We start from the raw sequence: 23,196 nt of genomic DNA, 5'->3' as shown, positions 1-23,196 counted from the left end.
CCGAATCAAGGCCAGACTGGGGATGCTGAGCCGAGCCGACCAATCACAGCCGTCCTTGCCTCGCCTAGTCTTGCCATGGGCGGCTGGACGCTAAAACCTCGACTATTTTCCCGTTGCACGCCTCAGTCTCCGCTTCCTTCATGTGGGCGGCGTGAGGGTGTGAGGAGGGTCGGTGTATAGGGAGAGAAGGAGGAGGAGAGGGAGGAGGAGATGAGAGAATGCGAGGCCGTGTTAGTGAGTAGTTGGCATCGATTCTCATGAGATGGTCGTGTTGGTGGTGGTGGTTGGGGTGACGTCACGCGGTGTATGGTGAGGTAGGCAGTAGCCAGCGTGGGTGCGTGCTGATAAGACGGGTTTGTTGTTACCTCGGGCACGTGCGGCGGCGGGCAACAGGTGTCCCGCAGGTGTGTGTAGGCCTAGGAGCGCATAGGCCTCGGTGCGTGGCAAAGAGGAAGGAAGTAAAGAATATGGAAGAACAAAAGTGAAGCGTGTGCGACTCTTCAGTGATTTTGATGATTCCAGGGAGAGACTTTCCACGCTTACTTCACCTGTGTCTCCCTCCCTCCCTCTGTGTGTGTGTGTGTGTGTGTGTGTGTGTGTGTGTGTGTGTGTGTGTGTGTGTGTGTACGCCGCGCCGCCCCTCGTGTTGCCAAGGGATGCTGGCGTACTTCACCCATCCGCGTGTTCGGTAAAGGGGCGTGTATGCGAATGTGCGTATAGGCGTGCGCGCGGCTGGGCGTGTGTGTGTGTGTGTGTGTGTGTGTGTGTGTGTGTGTGTGAGAGAGAGAGAGAGAGAGAGAGAGAGAGAGAGAGAGAGAGAGAGAGAGAGAGCAGGGTAAGGAGGGTGAGAACACGTTGGAATGTGATGAAATGTGGAAGGGAATAGGAAGACACAGGACCATGTATTCATTCTCCCTGGAAAATCAAGAAGAGCTTTAAGGAAACGAAAAGAAACTAGACATGAACTGATTAATGTGGGAAGAAAATGACGTGAGGAAAACCAAAAAAAGGAAAATAAAACAAATGCTATCTTCCTAATGCACTACCGAAACAAGAATGAAAAACCTTGATTTGAAAGTGTGTAAGAAAACTAAAAGAAACATCAAAGGGAAATTGACGAAGCCGGGCCACGTGACAACAAAGAAAAGTTAACAATGAAACCAAATGAAACAAAAGGGCAAGAAGGGAACCCATTATACGTCACTTTGAAAGATTATGAAAACGAGGAGGAAATGAAGAAAGGAAGGAAAGTAACAGAAAAGTGTGCATATAGGAAAACAAGTGTGGAGTGTGAATGGAAACAGAGTAATTTGAGATGCAAGAGGAGGAGGAGGTAGAGGTGGTGGTCGTAAAGGTGGTGGTGATGGTGGTGGTGGTGATGGTGGTGGTGGTGTTCGGTACTGTGCGGCTACCTAGCAACACATGGAGTGAAAGAGGGCGCTGGCAGCAGAAAAAAAAAGAAGGAAAAGTATTGACCGCAAATACGAGGAAACTATATGAAGTGACCGCATGTCTTTGTTGCACCTGGCAGTTACCTGGAAATCTAAAGCAGTAACAATTGGACTGAAGATAAACGATGGCAAGATAAAGTGAAATAAAGAAGAGTATAAACGAAACAAACAAGTGAAGAAAACAATAAAAAAGAAACTATATTAGGTGAACGCATTCCTTTGTTCTTGTGCATTTGTCCGTTGCCTGGAAATCTAAAGGAGTAACAACTGGACTGAAGATAGCCGATGGAAGATGAGTTAATATAAAAAAAAGAGTATAAACGATGCAAACAGGTGAAGAAAACAATAAAAAAGAAACTATATTAAGTGACCGCATTCCTTTGTTCTTTCGTTACCTGGAAATCTAAAGCAGTAGCAAATGGAGTGAAGATAGACGATGGCAAGATGAGCTGTAATAAAGAAGAGTATAAACGAAACAAACAAGTGAAGAAAATAATAAATAAAAAAAAACAATATTAAGTGACCGCATTCCTGGAAATTTAAAGCGGTACAAATGGACTGAAGACAGACGCTGGAAGATGAAATAAAATAAAGAAGAATATCAACGAAACAAACATATGAAGAAAATAATGAACAAAGAAAATAAATGAAGTGATTCCATACCTTTGTTATTTTACACGTTTTAGTTAATTGTTATCTGGAAATTTATAGAAGCAACAAATGAACTGAAGATACAGGCTAGTAAGATGAACAGAAATAAAGAAGAATATATGCGAAACAAACGCAAAGAGAATATGATAAAGAAAGTAAACAAGAAAAAACTAAAGAAAACAAATGTATAGAACGTACAGCGAAAGTTATGTGACAGCTTCTCTGAGTTTCGCTGCGTTTGCTAAATACCTCCTAATCTATAACACGTGCGCAGTTGTGTTGGTGGCGTCATCTATCACCCGTCCGTTAACTGCGGCCTAATCGTGAACAATGAATACACCTGTTGACTGGATTTTTTTTTAACTACAAGACATTTAATCATCATCATTCATTCATTACCATTAACGGCATTAGCCATCACTAGTTCCCTGCGAGATAAAGGTCTTTTCAAGCGTCATCTATCTTTCTTTATATTGCCAGTAATGTGTATATTATAATGTACATGCGTATGTATGACAGTACGTGTGGCGAAAATAAAAAAAGATGTAATGTGTATATTATAATGTACATGTGTATGTATGATTGAACGTGTGGCGACACCCGGTCGGTGTCGCACAACAGGATGTCTAACAACACGTAGCGCTTTTGGCTGATGAAAGTCATCATTTGCTGATCCTAGTGTCAGTTCATCACAGCTTCCCACGGCCAAAAGCACGACGTGTTGTAAGACATCCTGTTGTGCAATACCGACCGGGTGTCGCCACACGTACAGTCATACATACACATGTACATTATAATATACACATTACATGCCTGGTGCTGGCATATTGCATCCTGCTCTGGCAAAGCTTCTAATTTCATCTCTTTAATAGGTTATTTATCTACTTTTACTTTGACACATGCTGAAAATCTACCCATACGAATGACTTAATATCTTGTGGGGATTTCTAGTAAGCTTCCCCACAGATTCTTTCTTCATCTCTTCACTTAGTTATTTTTGTCCATTCTTTGAAATTCATGCTGAACACTTATGTGAAAAGATTACTTCACATTTTTGGAGGCATTCTTGGAAGCTTCCCCGGGGATCTATAACTTCGCGCTTTGGGGGGTGGAGGAGAAAGGGGCGGGGTGAGTGTATGTACTTTCTTAAGGCTCGAGGGACACCTGTGAACGTTTAAAACAGTTTGTAAGTTGAGGGCAGTACTTTCTCTTAGTCTGGAGCAAGGGACAGGGGAGCATATTTTCAGACTTTCTCGGCTCTCACAACAAACATTTTCAGCGACCACAAAGAAGATTAGTCGGGTTCTCATGAGTGTTTTTCACGTTCATGGTGCAGAAGACTTGTCAAACTATCACTAGGCACATAAAACTACCAATGGAAATACTAACACAAACTCGACGACAGCCTGAGTGAGTGTGGAAGCTCCGAAATGTTTGAGAATACCGAACTTCCCTCCAGATATTAAGACCTATGAGTAGAGAAGCAGTTTGAAAGGATATCGCCCCATTAAGAAAACGAAAAAATACAACCCAAATAATAAAAACTAGGGGCTTTTAAGGTAATGGCATCGTAATTGCCTACAAACGCTGCACTACAGAAACACATACGCATAATTTACGCATCGATTTTCCTGAAACGTTAATAGAAAACCTAAATTCAAGGGGTAGACTCTATAAACCGAACATAACAATTACCCCCCCAAATACACACACACACACACACACACACACACACACACACACACAACTGAAGCATCTACAGCATGGATAAAAAAGTGAGCGAGCCATCTAGCACCGATAACAACAAAGGGAGACCCACAAAAAAGGAGGTTAGGGAGATTTATGGACGGGGAGGGAGGGAGGTTTGTGAATAAGCCACTCTCTGTGTAAGCCATCTGCCTGCCCTCTCCAAGTCAATTTTTATATGCTAGTGAAAAAAATGTATGACCCTCTAACAATAAATAGAGGTCAAGAAAACGATACCAGAATGCGATAAGGAAACATTAGAAAAATAAACAGCCATAGACTCATACAGACATTCGTAAACAGACACATACACACACATATATATACAAAGAAACATACACACGAAGCAAAAGATATAAAAGAAAGTAAAGGACAGGGAAGGAGATAAAAGGAAAGGCAAGGAAAAAGTCGTGACCATAAAAATAATTACAATGTGACTGGAAGGAAAAAATACGACAAGGAAAAGGAAGCAAAAAGAATGAAAGGACAACAAGGAAAAATGAACATAGTAAAAGGAAGAGAAGGAAATAGAAGAAAGGTGGAGAGAACGATAAATGTATGAATGTGAGAAGAATGCATTTAGGGATTTTGTGAATAAGTTTAAGAATATGATGATACAAAATTAAAAATACAGACACACACAAATATAATTAGACACATAAAAAAGCCAAAGAATTATAATGTGAATGAAAGAGAAAATACGGTAAGCAGAAGGTAAAATAGTAAGCAACAGGAAACTATAGTGAGCAAAAGGAAAATATGGTTAGCAAAAGCAGATTACAATGAGAAAAAGGAAAATATAGTGAGCAAAGGGAAAATATAGTTAGCAAAAGGAAAATATAGTGAGCAAAAGGAAAATATAGTAAGTAAAAGGAAATTATAGTTAGCAAAAGGAAAATATAGTGAGCAAACGGAAGATATGATTAGCAAAAGCAAATTACAATGAGCAAAAGGAAAATCTGGTGAGCACAAGGGAATTATAGTGAGCAAATGCAAACTTAAGTAAGAAACGGAAATTTTAGTAAACGAAAGGAAAAATATGGTTAGCAAAAGGAAAAAGAGTAAGCAAAAGAAAATATTGTTAGCAAAGGGCAAGATGAATTCGTGGGTGAAAAAAGAATGCATTTAGGTATTTCACGAATAAATCTAAGAAATTTTACGACGCGAAATAAAACAGCGGGAAATAGAAAAAAAAAATATATAAAAGAATCGTGACCTTCCTCTGCTCCTCTCGGCCATAATAAGGCGACGGAAAGAAAGGAAAAAAAGCAAATTCTTGGAGGCGACAAAACAATGATTGAACTTTCTTGCTGGGCGGGACCTTGAGAGAGAGAGAGAGAGAGAGAGAGAGAGAGAGAGACGTAGCCATATCAGACCTTAACAATCCCTCTCTCTCTCTCTCTCTCTCTCTCTCTCTCCCCTACATAAACACCATCGACCCACAAACAACACACTACAAACCCCTCACACACACACACACACACACACACGTCTGTACACAGTGAGGATAATCCAATCAATGCTTCTCGTGTTCGTTAAGTGAGTGGGCGTGTGGGAGGGACGGAGGAAGAGAAAGGAAGAGGATGGGAAGGCCGGAGGGAAAGGGGGACGTGGGAGAGAGGAACTGAATGTTTGTATATGTGTGGGAGGGACCGAATGGAAGAGAAAGGAAGGGAAGGAGAGATAGAGGAGTATTGCGAGGGAGAGAGTGATAGAGGGAAGGAGAGTGGGAAAAGGGAGGTTAGGTTAGGTTAGGTTAGGTTAAGTTAGGTCAGATTAGGCGATGTAAGGTTAGATTAGGATAGGTTAGGTTAGGTTAGGTTAGGTTAGGATAGGTTATGTTAAGTTAGATTAGGGTTAGGTTAGGTTAGTTTAGGTTAGCAGAGGGATGGAGAGTGGGTAAGAGAGAGAGACTGCGTGTGTATGTTTTTTTCTGCCAATCTGGAAACGACAGAAAGAAAGAGAAAGGAAGAGGGAGGAAGGGAGACGTGAATAGAGGGATAGTGGGGAAGGGAAAGAGGGAGGAAGAGTGGGTAAGTGCAGGAGGAGAAACCAAGTGCGAGTGTCTGTTTACGTCTGTGTTCGTGCGTGTGCGTCAAAGAAAATGAATTAGTGCATGAGAGTGTACGGAATATGAAGTAGAATGCAGTATGTAGTTGTTGAATACTGGCAGGAATACGATATGTGTGTGTGTGTGTGTGTGTGTGTGTGTGTGTGTGTGTGTGTGTGTGTGTGTGTGTGTGTGTAGAGACAAAGAAGTAGTTAAGAAAAGCAGACACAAAGCACGATGACCATAAACCAGAACAAGTATTATTAAACTTTCCACCACAAGGAGTCAGTTACGTTGATTGTGTCTTAGAGGTTTAATAAAGAAGAATACGACCCAAGCCACAAACACACAGAAACAAACATTCAAACACAAACACACACGCATGGCGACACCTCAACATTATCATCGGATCGAGGTTTATTAAGAACAAGATAACCACAAACACACACACTTACACACACACACATTAGCACACATCAACAACACACACATAATAATCAGGTCTCCAAGGTTAAGAAAAGAAAACACCAATCACAAAAACAAACACCAACCCACAGACACACACAAACACACATACACACAAACACTTCAGCCCACGTCGACACACCAAAATATTTTCGCCTCGTCTTCCAAACTGGAGAATTTATGCGCTTCATACACACACACACACACACACACACACACACACACACATACACACACACACACACTATATATATATCCCGCCGCGAACTCTATCCCTTGCGCCTCCAGACACTTGCATAAGATAAATGTCAAGCACTGAAAGCATTTGTAACCTTGTCTCTCTCTCTCTCTCTCTCTCTCTCTCTCTCTCTCTCTCTCTCTCTCTCTCATGCGCCGTTTTCATGAAGGGAGGACAGATGGAAGAGTATTGGAGTGTGTGTGTGTGCCTATCACATCCCCCCACGTACAACAAACAGCACTTAATTACACTACTCCCGCGTACACACACATACACACACACACACACACACACACACTGACCATCCACCCCATGACTGGGACTCAAACTCGTCAGCCATTCAGTTACTCTCTTCCCTATTCATCTCATAGAATATTTAACTTCCCTTCAATACATTCTCATAAATTTCGTACAGGTCATTCAGTAAAAAAATGTATTGAGGCGTTTGACCTGCCTGAAAACTTACTTCTATTTCCTACAAAACCATTAACAGTGAGTGAGCGAATAGCGTTTTATCGTAAAACAACATTCAGGCAAAGAGACCACAAACCATTAAATTGCTCTCTCCGTATTTTATAAAGAATGGACCTGACTTACAAATACTCCAATCAACGATCAAACAACAAACATTGAAAGAGTAAAGGAAGAAGATGAAAAACTGTTGCTCCCCAAAACATAGATCCTTTAAAACGACTCCAATTAACAATCAAAGCTGAATAAGGGAAAATGTGAGTGAAAAGCAGAATAGAACATACTGAATTAATGTACTACTACCACTGCTACTACTACTACAACTACTACTACTACTACTACTACTACTAAATAATAAAAGTAATAATAATAACAGAACTCCACTGATCCCCGGAAACCTTGCAGCCCCTAAACGTGCTCTCAGAGACCTCTACGTGAATCTTATCGACTGGGAGAACATTAAATTTGTACCCTGGTTCATTTTACTTCAATATAAGACATTAAAAGGAGCGGCGTGTCGGGCTTTTCACGAACTTGGGATGCGGGGACCTTAGAGTTTGGGCCAATTAAAAGCATGTACGTGAGGTGAAAGAAGTTGCGTTGGTCTCTTGAGGGTCACTGAGGCTTTACTTCCCTTTAGACTTGGACGGATAGCGTATGTTAAGAAAAGGCTCATATTTGGTGCAAGGAGAGGTTACTGAGAGGCGGATGAGTTAAGGATGGAGAAAGGGAAAGGGGGAGGAGAAAAAGACATCTTGACGGTCAGCGCATGTTAAGTAGTGAGTCGTACGTCGTGCAAGGAGAGATTTTAAAGAAGCGGATGACTTAAGAATGGAGAAAGGGAAAGGGGAAGGAGAAAAAGAGACAAAAACATTATGATATACCAATCCTAACTCATAATGGCTTAGGCGGATGAATCGATGGTTATGAAGAAACAGGTTGGTGGTGTTACAATATAAAAAAATAGAGATAAAGAAGGGAATGATAAGTTAAGACATCCTAAACAAAGAAACAAAACCTAAACAAACCTAAAGAAGGAAGTGAACGTGAAGACATCTAGAATACAGATACGCAGAGCTAAAAAGGAGTGGTAAGAGACGACATCCAGAATACAGATGATTCACTTGATATCTGAGAGGCTTAGATGGATTGGGCAAGAGCTAAGACGTGCCGTGGTGGTGATGGTAAAAGATAAGAGATGCATTGAACTTAAGAAGGAAGTAGCAGAATAGTGGTATATAAAAGACCTTCCCTCAGACTACCGAAAGAGTTAAGGGAGGAAGAGGGAGGAAGGGGAAGGAAGGGGGACAAATCTATTCCTTCAGAGCCATAATCCGATGGAGAAATAAATAAATAAAACGATATAATAAGCAAAACGATAAAATAAGTAAAATAAAAGATAGATAAGTTTGGTGGTGCTCAAGACTGGCACCACATACAAGAAGGGCGTGAGGGATAGGACAAAACATAACAAAAATTTATGTAATGCGGATGTCAGGAAGAAACTGAGAAATATAAGGGGATGGAGGACAACAAAGAACAATAGACAAAAAGAGTGTGAATTCAAACTTGTTAAAAAAGAAAAGAAAATGCAAAAGGCTTGAAGAGAGAGAGAGGGAGGGAGGGAGAGTGTGAATAAGAAGAGAGAGATGTAAGAGAGCAAATATGAAAACACAAAGAGAAGGAAAGGAAGCAAGAGACAAAAGGCAAGGAAATTAAGAGTAAGGAACGAGATGCAAACTGATGGAAAGTGACATACTGAGGATGTTAGAAAGGAAACTGAGAAGAGAAGGAAGAGGAGAAGGAGAAGGAGGAGAAAGAGAGCCTGTATATAAGAAGAGGAGGAAGAGGAGAAGGAGGAGAAGGAGACGCTGTGAACAAGAAGAGGAGAGGAGAAGAGCGTGACGGATGGGATGCGGTGGACTCTAATAGAAGGAAAGAAAACGCCTCCGATACTGGCGTGGATTGGTGAGTTATCGTACGCTTGGGCGAGGTTTATAGCACCCAAAACACGCGCAAAAGAACGTTCCGCCGTAAACTTAGTGAGCAAAAATTTGAAACACTTTACGACGAACTTAAAATATGAGATGACGATGAAAGGAAGGAAAGAACGAGGTGAGAAAAATGATATATGAGAGAGAGAGAGAGAGAGAGAGAGAGAGAGAGAGAGAGAGAGAGAGAGAGAGAGAGAGAGAGAGAGAGAGAGAGAGAGAGAGAGAGAGAGAGAGAGAGAGAGAGATTCCAAGAAGAGAAAAAAAATCGGATGGAGAGAAAAAATTGGAGCAGGATCTGAATGACTAAAACTTCCTCCCTCTCCTCCGTCTACAAAAATGGAAAGAGGAAAAATAAAAGTGAAAAGGAGGGAGAAGGAGGCGGGCGAGGGGACGACCAAAGGATGAAAAGACTAACTTGGAATGAAAAAGTACTACATGATGCCTTGAACTTCCCGGCCTTTGCATATTAACGCTCAAAAAGGAGCCAAATTACATTAAAACAATCTATGGAGGATAACACGGAGGAGTAAAAAGGAGATATATAGAGAGAAAATAGGAACATTACAAAGAACTCCAAAACAGGATGCTAATGGTAAAAATATGACGAGGGGAATTTTGTATCTTAGTACTTAAATATGTAGAAGGTGCAACTTACAAAAGAATTCAGTATACACATTAAATGGGGAACTATTATATGTAAAAAAGGCAAAATCATATAATAACTAGGTCTCACAATATTACTGGAAGATCGAGTGTCTGTAAAGGGTAGAATCAAGATACCTCTCTCACCGATATTGATAACAGTATTTGACACCTCTCTCAGAACCCTTTTTTTATTTTTTTACACACTTCAATGCAGTTTAGCTATACGTGTATCAAGAAATCTCTCCAACCAAAATTGCAAGCTACTTCACATCCTTTAAAACATACCTCACATTCCTCACTGTTGGCTTATTAAAAGAAGAATCCACACGCTTCACTTCAGTCTAAGATCCATTTTCCTAAACATTTCAGGGTTACTCACCCATACTGACTAAGGTTTTCGTTGAGGCTGTGTTCCATGGGTAGTTTTATGACCCTGATGGTAGTGTGATAAGACCCCTACACTACGATGTTAAAACCCGACTAATCTCCTTTGTGGGCTTGGGAAATATTAATTGTGATAACCGAAAGCCTCTGAGAATGCTTGATTATGTCGTTGCGGTCAGTCCAATACGCAAGTCAAATCATCCCACAGTATCTCCACTCTTTGAACGGGCTCTCGGGTCGGTGGGTGCGTCGGAAGTGGGTGTCTCCGGCCACTAAACAGCAGTTAACGTTTATGCAAATACTACTCAAGAAAAATCCATCGAGACTTTTCAAAATATGTAAACGACGCGAGTTTTACCGACCGACCACGGATTTATAAAGGGGAAGGTTGTGTGTGTGTGTGTGTGTGTGTGTGTGTGTGTGTGTGTGTGTGTGTGTGTGTGTGTGTGTGTGTGTTTAGTCATGTATGGTTATCTAACTGTGTATGTGTGGGCATGATAAAGATTACTACCACTATCGCTATCTTTACTACTTTAATCGAGTCAACTTGTTTATCTTATCTATGAAAGGGAGGAAGGGGGGAGGAATGGCAGGAGGAGGGAGAGCGTGAATTGGCTCTGGGAGGTAGAGGCCGCCAAACACCTCACTCTGATACAGGACCAGCCCCTCACCAAAACAACATTACACTAGAACCAAACAGTAGTGACAAACATCTCTTTCCATCTATCTATATATCCATCAATCTATGTAACAAGCTACCCAGGTAATATTAAGAACTGGGCTGTCTATGAATCACGCAGAGTTAGTCGGAAATAAAGTGTGTAAGTATGAGATAACATAAGAACATAAGAACGTAAGGAGTCTGCAAGAGAAGACTCAGGAAATATTAATAACTAGAATGTCTTTGAATTAGGCAGAGGTAGTAGGTGAAGGAAGAGAAGGTATATATGGGAAAAGGCAAGACAGGGAGGCAAATTGAGTTGATAGGGAAGGGAAGAAAAACGGAATAGGTAGACGGAGAGAAGTGAAATATCCAACCAAATCAAGCCCCGTCAAAGGTAGGAAAGGAAATAAAGGCGGAATAGGTAGACAGATAGAAAGGAAGCAATCAAGGAAATCAATCCCAGCCAGATGTAGGAAAGGTAATGAACACGGAATAGGTAAACAGAGAACAGGAAAACAAAGGTAGGGAAGTAAATGAACACGGAATAGGTAAACAGAGAACAGGAAAACAAAGGTAGGGAAGTAAATGAACACGGAATAGGTAAACAGAGAACAGGAAAACAAAGGTAGGGAAGTACATGAACACGGAATAGGTAAACAGAGAACAGGAAAACAAAGATAGAGAACGAAATGAACACAAAACAAGTAAACAGAGAGAAAGCATCTAAACAACCCAACCAAATCGAGCCCCGCCAATCATCAGGCGTCACTTCAAACTCTGCCCGGGACAAAAGCTATGACAGAAAACAGCAATTCATTAACAAAGCTTTGCCGCGCGCGAGGCCGGCCCGGGGACTCCTTTCAGAGGCGGGGAACCAATTATACGAGTCGCTATGTATGGGACTCGATTATGACGTGTATGTATGTATGGTGGTGGTGAGAGAGAGAGAGAGAGAGAGAGAGAGAGAGAGAAAATAACGAAGAATTAAAAGATGAGTAAAAGTTAACCAGTCACACACACTCACACACACACACACACACACACACACACACACTAAAAACACACCAACACCGCCACACTGATGCGAGACACTAGAGCGGAAATTCCCATGCATACATTAAGAGCCGAACAAACACAATGTTTTAAACCACGCACGCACGCACGCACGCACGCACACAAACAAGCACACCAACCTTGACAGACTGACAGATAGAGAGAAGGACAGACAGACAGACAGAGAGGGTAACGAAACACACACACACACACCATATCACCATCATCTCTCTCTCTCTCTCTCTCTCTCTCTCTCTCTCTCTCTCTCTCTCTCTCATACCCACTTACACACACACACACACACACACACACACACACAATAGCAAAACACCATTCTATTAGTCTCCTTTTTTGTCACGTCAGCCGCAAGTCTATCACAAATCCACGGCCTCACACTAATTACTCCATTATTTCCCGCGCGCACAGGTAGGGCAGGGCGGGACGGGCCCGCAGGTAGCTCGTCACGGCGGCTGGACGCTTTAATCATCGACATTTAATTGAGTTGCCTTCTCCCTGTCCTTTCGTCACTCCTCTCCCTCTCTCTCTCTCCCTACCCTTCTATCATTTCACTTGTTTCCGTTTTCCTCTCATGTATTCTCTTTTTCCTTCTCTCTTCTCTATGTAATTATCCACTGCCTAATATTGTTTTTTTTTTTTCTGTCATCTCTTCTAGCTTTCACCTTGTCCTTTCGTCATTCCTCTCCCTCTCTCTCCCAACTCTTCAATAATTTAACCTGATTCCGTTTTCCTCCTATGCTTTCCCTTATTATTTTTTCCCTTCTCTCTCTCCACCCTCTCTTTTTCTCTCCTCCCTTTTCCTTATTTTCCTTCTCTCCTAACCGTAATTTTCTTAGAGCTTATCTTTTTTTTCCTCTTTTCACTTCTCTCTTTTGCGTACTTTTTCCATGCATTCTCTTCTTTTATTCTCCTTTTCTTTCCCTATTTCACTCTCCCTTTCTCCTCTCTCATACACTTTTTTCCCTTCTCCTATTACTATCTCTTTCTCTCCACTCTCTTCTCTTTTCTCCCACTTCTATCCTCTCTACCCATTATTCCTCTTCCCTCATCTCCTACCCTAATTCATCCTTTCTCTCCTTTCCCTCTCGTTCCTATCTGTCTATTCCTCTCTCTCTCTCTCTCGTCCCTCTCCTAAACCCTAACGAGGAAGAGACACAGACACACCTGACGAATTAGTTACCTGGGCAGCGGCAGGTGTTTCAGGGGGCAAAGGAAAGTTATACAAGTGGAGAGTTAAAGGGGAGTCTAGCCTGTTTTTGTTAGTATGAGAAAGGTTTGCTTGACTCGTGGTTTAAAAGTTTGTGTTTACTCTGCCGCTTGTTTATTGTTTTAGAGTTTTCACTTCCCTTTTGTAATTGTGAGTTAGGTTTTGTTGTTTGTCTTCTCTTAAATGTTGAGTTGTTGGCTTCTGCTAACGTTGAAAATCAAACACTCCCTTTTATTTATTTCCCCTTTTTTTTATAGTTTTACATTTTTACATCAAAGGAAACAGACAAAGATAAACAAAGAAAACAACGCGGATAAAAGTCACACTCACTCATATATCCAAATTCAACTTCCTCTTTTATGTTATCTTCCTTTATTCCTCTCTCCCTCTTCCCTTCCCTCTCATCCCTCTCCTCTTCCGCCTTCCATTTACATCACCCCAACCACCAACCTCCATCAGCCACCCTCACCACCACCCTCACCACCACCACAACCAGTCCAGGGAACATCACGGTAAATACCATTAATTAAGGCCGCATCCTCCTCCTGAGCCTCCTCCTCCTCCTCCTCCTCCTCGTAATGACCCTCCGCTATGCCAGGTCACGTTGGGATATAAAGACAAAACCAAATTAAATGAAATGAAATGGAAACAAAAGGAACGATACAAATAAAGGGAAAGGAAAAGCGAAAACTCAAGACGAAAAATAAAAGGAGGCGAGGACGCAAGCAATATAAATGAATGCAAAGGAAAGGCGGAAACAGGTCATTAAGGAGCCGCTGGAAACGAAAATGGAAAAGCAAATATACAGAGAAATGGTGGCTTACGAAATGCACAGGAAGGAAGGAAGGAAAGAAAGAAGGAAGAAAAATTAGGTGACGAATTGATAGAAACGATATAGGAAAATGGGGAATAGTAAATAGGAAATGCACAGAAAGGAACGAAGAAAGGACGAGAAGGAAATTAAGCGATGAATTAAAAGAAACGAAATAGGAAAAGAAATGCACGAGAAGGAACGAACGAAAGAAGGAAGAGAAGGAAGAAAAGTTAAGTGATGAATTAATAAACGAAATAGGAAAATAGGAAATAGGAAAGGAAATACACAGAAAGGAAGAGAAGGAAGAAGTCAAATTAAGCGATGAATTAAAAGAAACGAAAATAGGAAAAGCAAATATATATACAGAGAAAAAGCGGGTTACGAAATACACAGGAAGGAAGGAAGGAAGAAAAAGGAGAAGAAAATTAAGCGATAAATTAATTAGGAATCCATTTGTTGGTTTTCAGGGGAAGATAAAAAAAGAGAAAAATGATTATGAAGAAAACTGCTACTGAGAAACACTAGCACGCACTGACAGAAAAAGAAAAAGAAACTAGAAAAAAAAACAGAAACCAGTGAAGTCTCTATTGTGTGTTCTCTACCGTTTCATCTGTGTACGGGAGGAGCGTGTGTATGTGCGTGTAGGGGTCTCTCTGCGTGTGTGCGTAGTGACGTCATCATGTGGACGGTAAAGGAGGCAGACGCACACGGATGAAGGAAGTGACGCCTCAGCACCAAAACCTTCCCTGAAAACTCCAACGCCAAGACAAAGAAATCAAGAGAGAAACGCCACCAGGAACAACCACGTTACCCACTCGAAGCTGACCCCACCCTTCCTTCCCTTACCCTTCTTTACCCTTCCCCTTTCCTCCTGCAGTTGTCCTACCCAAACCTGACCTTACCTACCCTTCCCTTCCTCTCTTTCTCTTACCTATTCCCTTTCTCCTGGTCTCTGTAGTCCCCCTCCCCGAAGCTGACCCCACCCTTCCTTCCCTTACCCTTCTTTACCCTTCCTCTTTCCTCCTGCAGTCGTCCTATCCAAACCTGACCTTACCCTTCCTTCCCTTCCCCTTTTCTTCTTACCTATTCCCTTACTCTTCGTCCCTGCACTTTCCTACCCAAACCTGACCTCACTCTTCCTTCCCTTCCCATTCTTTTCTTCCTTTTTCCCTTCCTCCTTGTCCCTGCAGTAACCTACCCAGCCCTGACCTCTCCCTTCCTTCCCTTCCCCTTTACCCTTCCTCCCTCCCCTTCTCGTCCCGGCACTCCTCTTCCTCCCCAAAGCTGACCTCACCCTTCCTTCCCTTCTCTTCATCTTCTCCCTTCCTCCCTCCTCCCCTCCGCACTCCCATTTCCTCCCCATCTTCGTCTCCGCAAGCCCACGCACACCCCTCGCATTCGTTCCCAAGATGGAGACGTTCGAGAAGAGAAGAAACACGAGGGAGAACGGGATGAAACAAACTCCAGGGTACAACTTCGAAGGTGAGTAGAGGAGGAGGAGGAGGAGGAGGAGGAGGAAGTTAAGAGCTGCAAAAGGATAGGGATAACTTTGTAGTATGAAATAGAGAAAGAACAAGAAAAGGTGAATATTGAGTGAGCTGTTTCAGGAGGAGGAGGAGAAGGTGAAAGAAAAAGGAGGAGGAGAAGGATAGAAATAAGTAAGTTTGTAATAGGCAAAAGAGCAAGAACAAGAAAAGGTGAATATTGAATGAGGTGTTTTAGGAGAAGGAGAAGGTGAAAGAAAAAGGAGGAGGAAAAGTATAGAAATAAGTAAGTTTATAATAGGCAAAAGAGCAAGAACAAGAAAATGTGAATATTGAATGAGGTGTTTTAGGAGAAGGAGAAGGTGAAAGAAAAAGGAGGAGGAGAAGGATAGAAATAAATAAGTTTGTAATAGGCAAAAGAGAAAGAACAAATACAGGTGAATATAAAGAGAGCTGCTTCTCAACTTAGTAACCTCTCTTCATATCAACTTGTTACATATCTCCTCCCTTTTATTTTCCCTCTTAAACCACACAGCATTAGCCTCTCCGCAGTCAGGTCACGTCCCTTCTCTAACTCAGGCTGCAAGTGATTGACAGACGCTGGAAACGGCTAAATCTTATTGGTTGTTGCTGGGCTGGCTGGCGTAGGCGGGGCTTATTCGCCATTAGTTTTTGGATTTAGAAAAAGTAGAGTATTCTGGATTATTAGCAAAAAATATATAAATAAACAAAATTTACCATCAAAACATTCCCCTTTAACTAAACTTTACACATACAACCTAAGAACAAATAACTAAATAGTGAAATGAAGAAATGTGAATCTTATAAAACCTAGCATATACAATAACATACAACAGCAACAACAGCGAAGGAAATTAAAACATCTTTCAAAAGGCATACTAACAACACAATCCCTATCACAACCACTACATCAATCAGTACAACATCACCACCACCACCACCATCACCAACATCACCACCACCCTCGCCACCACCACCACCGCCTCCTTCCCTCACGGATTAGCCAGGAAAATTTCTCGCCTGCCAGGAAGGAGACGAGCAATTCACGCCGTTTCTTTGCCGCTTCTCACGTCCCCACAGCTAGTCTGACACCCCGAGAAGGACCCGACAAAACCAAAGCTTCCTCCCCTTCCTCCTTCTCTTCTTCTTCTTCTTTCTCCCCCTCCTCCTTTTCTTTATTTCTTGGTCCTCCTCTTCGATCCTCCTCCTATTCCTACTTCTTCCTCCTCCTTTATCTGTAATTTTTTCTTCTTATTTTTCTTCTTTTTCCGATTCCTTTTCTTTTCTTTTCTCCTTATTTTTCTTTTTTATTTCATTATTTTCCCTCTGCTCTTTTTCTTCCTCTTCTTTTTCCCTTCTTCTCTTCCTTCTTTTTCTCTTTGTCTTCCTCCTCGTCCTCGTCCTCCTCCTTCTCATTCTCTACTTTCCTCTTCCTCTTCTTTTTTCCTTCATGTTTCCCCTTGTCCTCCTTCTGCTCCTCCCTCTTCCTTATCTTCATTTTTACTTATACTTTTTTCCCTCTTCTTCCTACCTTCTCCTCTCTTTCTCTTCCTACTTTCCTACCTCCATCTTCTCTCCTCTAATCCCTCCTTTGTCTCCTTTCCTCTCTTTATCTTTCCACTTGTAATTCTCCCTTCCCCAAACCCTGCCTCACTCCTCCTTCTCTCCCTTCACTCGTTGCCAATCTATCTTACGTTTTTATCCCTTTCGCTCACGCTTTTTCACGGGGGAACTTTTATCTGCATTGCTGGGTAAAAACTGAAGGCCTGGGAGATGACCTTGACATTGATGGTGACTCTGGATGCTGCGTGGATGCTGAGATGAGGGGAGAGGTTGATGAGAACATAAGAACATAAGAAAGTAAGGAGGAATGAGGAAAAGAAGGAAAAGGAGAAAAAAATAAGAACAGGAGAAAGAGGAAGAGAGAAAATCTGAAATAGAAGAATAAAAAAGACGGAAATAAGGAGAAAAAAACGGGGAGAGGTGGAGAAAGAAGGAAAAATCGAAAAGAAAAGGAGAAAGAGGAGGAGGGCAGACCAGGAATAGAAGAATGAAAAAGACGGAAATATGGAGAAAATAGGAGGGAGGAGGAGGAGGAAGAAGGAGAAGTAGAAAAGAGAAGGAGGAAAGCAAGGGGAGGGAAAGACGGGATTAGGGGAAGGGACTGAATGAGACGGGAGAGATGCTACGTACATAAGGAGGTTAGGGAAGGAGAGAGAGAGAGAGAGAGAGAGAGAGAGAGAGAGAGAGAGAGAGAGAGAGAGAGAGAGACGTGGTGAAGGAGAAAGGTTTGGAGGAGGGTGAGGAAGGGATAGATTCTCGAAATAAAGTTTTTCCATTTGTTTTTTTCTACTTGAGCTTCACTGATAATATCTATGAGGAGGAGAAGGAAGAGGAGGAGGGCAGAAGGGTGGGAGAAGTGAGAGAGGAGAAAGAGGAGGGTAGGAGGAGAGGTGATAGTGGAGGAGGAGGAGGATGGGGAGGAGGAGCATTATTGGTCAAAGGATGGACCTGAAACTAATTAATATTCCAAAACTTTTCCTTCATTTTTATTATCAACGTCAATAACAGTAACAGAGTCCGTATGTAAAGCCAGTTATATATACACAAGAAATATCCTCTACCCAAACATAACTAAAAACAATGTTACTATACAAAACAAAAGACAAAGAGATCAGTGACAATATTAACTCTATATCATCTACTAGCTAACACACACACACACACACACACACACACACACACACACACACACATGCATGATACACACACATAAACGTACAATCATTCCCTTCCATATTTAGGTGCGTGCCGTGCGAGGTGTTTCATCAGTGCCTTATCAGACTCTATTAGGTGTTGTTGTTTTTTAACCTCTTTACATAGGTGGATACAGGAAGATAAGACAAAGGGTAGCAATCATCACCCTGTTATCTGTCCCCGCCTCGCACGCGCTGCCGCCAAACGCGTCATTCTTGAAACACGCAGGTCACGAACACGTCAAGCAGCACACGCGAGGCTATTACTGCGAGGGCATAGAGGCACACAGAGAAGGACAATAGGCAAATAAATTAAAAAGACGTATGTAATCTCTCATCAATACACAATCTTAAGCAGTTTTTAAGCAACGACGAGGGGCGATATTTTGGTCTTCCTGGGTTCTGTAACACCTATGATTTTTTGGAACTGTGGCCACGATGCTCATTACCTCGGCCACGCTGTGCTTCTTCACGGCTACGTCTTGGAAGCTGCAGCCGCGTCCTGGGGTTATCATAGCATTGCTGGTGTTGTCGCTCGCGCTCCTGTTCTGAACACCGTCCGCTCTTTCCCTTAGACCGTCGGCCTCGGTAGTGGACTTGTCTGCGACTCCGAATCTGAAGACTTTTCATCCAAGCCCTGTCACCCTGGTAGTGCGTCAAGTGTTGCTCCTGGTATCGACTAGCCTGGTGCGGGTGCGTCGCAGCTTGGCGGCGATACACTCCGTCCCTGGGCATGCAATCCTGTACCGCCCTAATAAAAGACCTTACCGGGACCTCAGAACGCGTAGGGACAAGAACAGTCTTGGCAGGGGAGTCACTGATCTCGGACTGTGTAGAGACAGGAACAATCTTAGGCGAGTCCATGACCTTCGACGGCGCAGGGACAGGGGCAGAGGACTCACCTCCACCGTTGAAGTCTTCCACAAAGTCTGAATAAAGCGATGCAAAGTGTTCCAGGTTTTCGCACACCGGGAAGGCCTCGTCCACCTCCTCGGCCCAGGAGCCTCGCCGCGCCGCCTCAGTCTCGCGGTTCGCGGCGGCCGCCCACCGTGCTCCTACAGCTTTGCAAGGAGAGGCCTCAGCATGGTATTCTACCGGGTCACAGATTATTTCATTATCACCGGCGTCATATGTAAAGGCCAAGGAGTTAATGTGTTTATTTGAAGGACTTCCTTTAACCCCCTCTGAAACTTTCTCCGGCGTCTTCTCCCCACTGCTCTGCAAAGGGTTCATGGGGAAGGAGCCTTTGTTCTCCTGCAACACTAATACCGCTGCTGCTTGTGCCAAGACTGACAGAATGGAAGCGTTGTCTGTAAAGTGCAGACTCCTCCTCTCTCCTCCACTAAAATAAGAATGACAGTACATGGCTTCCTTGGAGGCAAGTCACGTTCACGGTACTTTCGCTGTGTCTAACTCCTACCTACCGCACAGCCTCCCATCTGCCAGGCTTTAGCATAGTGATCCTCACTCGCCTGAACAGTCATAGCGATATCATCTCACGGTCATTGGGGCCGAAACCACCGCGGCCATGAAAACAGCCCACCTCGTCACCGTCTGAATGAATGGTGCAGAACAAGGCGGCGGGGTTTGTTTATTGGGAGGGATTACCTAAGGGCGGCGTTAATAGCATAAGTGAGATAAATAGAGAGATATAGATAGATAGATAGATAGATAGATAGATAGATAGATAGACAGACAGACAGACAGAATAGGGGAAGAAATAACTACAAGAGATAATGTTTTGATTAGAATAATGTCTTTAACCATCAAACACCCTCTCAAAAAGCAGAAAATTATGTTAGAATCATTACATGAATGAGAGAGAGAGAGAGAGAGAGAGAGAGAGAGAGAGAGAGCAAGCGGGCAGGCATGCAGGCGGGCGGGACAGGTGAGGGGCGGGCGGCGCTGGTGGACGCGGCTCGGCCCTCCACGCTGGGCCGGGGTAATCGCTGCAGTTGGAGGCGGTCGTCATGGCAACACGATCTCTCCATCACCCCTGAGAGTGCATCTGTACGAGAACTGAGCTGGACGAGTGTTGGACAGCCACATCCCTTCCCCTTCCTTCCCCTCCCTCCCCATCTCCCTCTTCCCCAACCCCTCCCTCTTTTCTTTCTCTCTACCTACCCCTCTTTCCCCGTCACCCAACACCTTCCCCTCTCCTCCTCCCCAACCTCTTCTCCCCTTTTTCCCCCTCCCCCTCTCCCTTCCCACTCTTCCAATCCCTTCACTTCTCCTTTTCCTATATCTTCCCTTCTTTCCCCTCCCTTCCCCCTCCCTTCTCCCATCCTTTCCCCATCCCTTCCCTTCCCCCTTCCCCATCTCTCCCCTTCTTACCCTCATCTCCCCACCTGAATACAGTGTTAGACCTCTACACCCTCTCTCTTTCTCTTTCTCTCTCTCTCTCTCTCTCTCTCTCTCTCTCTCTCTCTCTCTCTCCTGCCGTGGACTCGCAGAAGGTGTCCAGCGCCCCTCAGCCCCTCCCCTTCCCCTTCTTCCTCTCCTCCTTGCCCCATGAATACCAAGCAGCCCCCAGCCATGACTTACGGGCGAAGGTACAGCAGAGAGAGAAAGGAGAGGCAGGGAGAGCAGGGAGGAATAGGGAAGAGCAGGGTAGAGCAGGGAGAGGGAGGGATAGGTAAGCCGGAGTAAGAAAAAGGAGAGGAAGGAAATAGGGGATCAGCGGAGGAGGGTGAGGGATAGGGAGATAAAAAGTGATGCTAGGAATGGGAGAGGATGCTTTTGGGGGATTTGCGAACCGAATGAATGAAAGGGATGTAATGGAAGGGAGTGTAAGGGAAGAGGAGGGTGTGAAGGGAAGGAGATTGAAGGAAAGGGAAGGGAATGGAGAGGAAAGGAAGAGAAGGGGAGGAAAGGGAAGAGAAGAAAAGGGAAGAGAAGAGAAGGGAAGGGAGAGGAAATGAAGGGAACGGAACGGAAGGGATGGAAATTGAGAGTTAGGAAAGGGGAGGGAAAGGAGGGGAGGGAAGGGGAGCGGAAGGGAAGAGAAAGGAAGCATCAACCGACTAGAAATTGGGGAAAAGAAAGATTAACGAAGAAGAATCGAAGAAAGAGAAGAGAGGAAATCGTGATGAATGAGCGTGAAAAGAAAGAAGCAGAGGAGAATTTAAGAAGACAAACTCCCCTACACCGAACATACTGCCCCGCATACACACACACACACACACACACACACACACACACACACACACTCCACTTACAAGATTAATAACAGACGTTTTTGCCATAGTGTAAAGATCCAGAATATAAATAAATTCAGAACTTTTTTTCAATGCATTTCTAATATATATTCCTCCGTAAATGGTGTTAAAGGCATTGATGAAGATTTATATACGATTCATTAATCTCTAGTGTCATATGCGTCTCTAGACACACGTATAATGAATGCACTGAATATGACATCTACTTTATGTATGTACGGTATGCCTTACTGACACTTATTTGCCCTAACACTCAACGTATCTTAACCCTCTCGCGCACCGTAAGTTTCAATAAGTTTTCGCCGGTCCAAGCATTTTTTTTTTTTTAGCGCGGCGGAAAAAAATGTTTCTCAGCTACTTTCTTCCCCAAAACCTACATTTATCATTATACATATCAATGGCTTCCTTATTTGTTGCAGTTTTTCGTGAATCAATAAAGAAATAATAATAGTAATTCATAGGACTCTTTATGGATATGGAATAAAGTGCGCATAAACGATTTTTCTACTTGGGTCATGTTCGTTAGTACCCTTAAACACAACCTCATTAACACCTAGTCTTCACATCCAAAGCATCTTAATTCTGGGGTTAGTTGGCACTCAAACGCACCCAGTTAGTGTAGTAAAGCAGCACCAACACCTGTCTTGCGGTTGTGTTCTTCTGCTCGGTCTAAATTACTGGCGCACACACCACCAACACCTAAACATAGACCCCACAATGTACAGCTGCGGACCGAAATATCTCTCCCCCTCACTCTTACCTCGTAGAGACTCAGTGAACCCAATCTGCACGGCGAGACGCATAGGGAGAGGAGTGAAGGACGAATTGGCGAGGGAGTGGAGTGATGTGCCACGTGGAAAGAGGTTACTGGGTCAAGAAGTGTATAGAATGAGGTGGTTAGCGAGATTAACGTCCGCAAGTGAGTAGGGGAGGAGTGGTGAATGAATTGGTGAAGGAGTACTTTGATGTGAATGATTTGACGCATGGAAAGAGGCTACTGGGTCACACAGAGTTGAGAGTGATATAGCGATAAGTCCGCTACCGTACGCCAGGAGGTTATACGAGTTCGTTAGAAGTGTTGTTTGTACTAGCATTTAAGTATGTTACCAATTAATTATTATATTCAACCTTATTACCTTCACAAAGCACTCACACCCACCCACACACAGGTACCTTCTCCCCGACATAGACAAAGCATAATCCTTCCCCGCCTGGTACACACCGACATGATGTACAGCAATGTAAATTCAGCTTTCTCTATCCCAACATAATTAATTCCTGCCTAGAACACACACCGCAGACAGTATTCACCCCACACGTACTTTGAGCATCAACATAATATATTTAACATATTTCCTCTACTCTAGCATATATATAATTCATTCTTGCTTGGTACAGACACACATACACTAAAGACAGGATTCACCGCATAGTAATTTCAGCATCAACAAATTATTTTATAGATTCATTTTAACCTAACATAAGAATTTCCTGCCTACCACACACAAGACATGATTCACCCTCCTCCCACATATATTGATCATCAGCATAATCATTTAAAGGACTTTCTAAACAACATAATTAATCCCTGCCTAGCGCACACGCGCACACACACACACACACACACACACACACCACTCATATGATTCACCCACAAGTAATTTCACCAACATATTCAACAGACTTCCTCTTCTATAACAATGTACCCACTCACATAATTCTTTTCCACGTAACCTCAGCATCAACAAGAGCCTGAACACACAAACATTATCTACCCCAGCATAATAATAATCAGCCCCAGCGCAGGATGAACAAGGAGAATGTGTGTGTGTGTGTGTGTGTGTGTGTGTGTGTGTGTGTGTTTAC

At 43.1% G+C, this 23,196-nt stretch overlaps 1 long non-coding RNA gene across 1 annotated transcript in view; it reads left to right on the top strand.

Annotated features, from left to right (window-relative positions):
• Nucleotides 1-302: 302 nt before the first annotated feature.
• The window catches only part of LOC127010292 (uncharacterized), a 58,581-nt gene continuing 35,687 nt past the window's right edge, over nucleotides 303-23,196 (top strand). The window contains exons 1-2 of the long non-coding RNA XR_007763033.1: nucleotides 303-353; nucleotides 14,319-15,333. This is a non-coding gene — a long non-coding RNA (uncharacterized LOC127010292). The remainder of the gene's footprint in view (nucleotides 354-14,318; nucleotides 15,334-23,196) is intronic.

Source organism: Eriocheir sinensis, chromosome 43, assembly GCF_024679095.1.
Source record: "Eriocheir sinensis breed Jianghai 21 chromosome 43, ASM2467909v1, whole genome shotgun sequence".
Classification (NCBI taxonomy): domain Eukaryota; kingdom Metazoa; phylum Arthropoda; class Malacostraca; order Decapoda; family Varunidae; genus Eriocheir; species Eriocheir sinensis.
The sequence above is the reverse complement of the archived record's forward strand: the minus strand, read 5'-3'. Positions and strand labels throughout refer to the sequence as shown.